Source organism: Halichoerus grypus, chromosome 4 (assembly GCF_964656455.1).
Source record: "Halichoerus grypus chromosome 4, mHalGry1.hap1.1, whole genome shotgun sequence".
In the NCBI taxonomy this organism is placed as follows: Eukaryota; Metazoa; Chordata; class Mammalia; order Carnivora; family Phocidae; genus Halichoerus; species Halichoerus grypus.
The window spans coordinates 112,352,060-112,353,701 of record NC_135715.1 but is presented as its reverse complement, the minus strand read 5'-3'; the positions used below and the strand labels follow the sequence as shown (position 1 = coordinate 112,353,701).

At 35.0% G+C, this 1,642-nt stretch overlaps 1 non-coding gene across 1 annotated transcript; it reads left to right on the top strand.

Moving 5' to 3' along the window:
- The first annotated feature begins 210 nt into the window (after positions 1-210).
- On the top strand, positions 211-311 carry LOC118551064 (U6 spliceosomal RNA). Its single transcript, XR_004924874.1, has one exon. It is a non-coding gene; the product is annotated as a U6 spliceosomal RNA (small nuclear RNA).
- Positions 312-1,642: the final 1,331 nt, after the last annotated feature.

The following is a 1,642-nucleotide window of genomic DNA, read 5'->3' as shown; positions in this document are numbered from 1 at the left end:
AAAAAAAGTTTCTTAGAATTATAAGTAACTAGATACACAACTGAAAATAAACAAACAAAAAACCTCACAATTGTAGCTAACTTTTAGAATGCAAGAAGTATGTGAAAAACCCAAGAATCCAGATCCAGGAACCTCAGCTAGAGGCTTTCACAGACATTCTGTTTAAAGTATTGTAATAAAATTGACACAGTTTTAAAGATTTTTAGAAATTTGACCCCCGAGTTACAAATGTCCAATTTCTAATGACACAGAGATTAGCTTGGCCCCTGCAGAAGAGTGACCTGCCAATTGATGAAATGTTCCATATTTTTCTGAGATGATAGGCTTTCTACTGCCACCTGCAAGCAGCGGGATTCTGAGGTTATGAGGAGAAGCAGAAAAATACAAATAAGAAGAAGGGACCCAAGTAGCTTGTGGCTTTCTGTCCAACCCTCTTGCCCTTAGCCTGTGTCACACCATGCTGGTGTGTCGTCCTGTGGTACTCACAATGACATCCTTTTTCTCTGAGTCTCAGTGTTACCTTCTCCTCAGAAAGCCTCTCCTTCTGGGTCACTCCTGGGAGTTCGGGGGTTCCCCTTCCCAGTGTTTTGTAGTCCTGTGGGGCTCACCTCAAAGTATTAAAAGTAGTTTTGTAATAAATAAACAAAAACACACAAATTTCCAATTTCTGAGGAAAAAAATCTGATTTTCTTGCTTGACTATGGTGCCTACTTAAGCATGAGAGACAAGTTTCTGTATTACAGTTTTACTTAGTGAGGGTAGGGCAGCTTTTAATGAGAAATTTCCAGAGAAGGGGGTCGGTCAGTGTGAGCTTGGAAGCCCTTCCAAATGCTGAACAAGTCAAATCCAAACAAGCCACATTAAGGATTATGGTGTATATTAAGAAGTGTGAGATCATATGAGTATGAGACTCTGAAGAAATCATAATCTAATTTATTATGGCAGCATAATAATAAGACTGATGGAAAATAAGAACAAATTATTTAAATAATCACTTAATAAAATAAAATAAAATAATACCCCAAAGTAGAGCATACTTTGTTGGTATATAAATTATACAGAGAATAACAGGGAACAAGTCAGAGAGATTACTTTGTATAGAATGGCTAATGGAAGTTGTGTTGTTGACATAAGATATACATTGTTCTTTTAAAGCTGAGTCCTTCAAAAGGCAAAAATTTGTTCAGAAAGCATTTTATTTATTTACTTTATTATGTTTTTAATTGAAGTATAGTTGATAATATTAGTTTCAGATGTACAACATAGTGATTCCACAATTATATACATTGCTAAATGCTCACTGTAAGTGTAGTTACCATCTGTCACCATACAGAGTTATACTATTATTGACTATATTCCCTATGCTGTTCTTTTTATCCCTGTGACTTATTTATTTTATAACTGGAAGTTTGGTATTTCTATTTTTAGTTTTTTAATGAACCTAGCTAGTGTTTTCCAATTTACATTTCCACCAACAGTGCACAAAGGTTCTCTTTTCTCCAAATCTTTGGCAACGTTTGTTATTTCTTGTCCTATTATACTGGTCATTCTAACTGGTGTGAGATGGTATTTCATTATGGCTTTGATTTGCATTTTAGGTGGAAGAAATGCACTGGTGAAATATGTATCATTCCTTTTGATA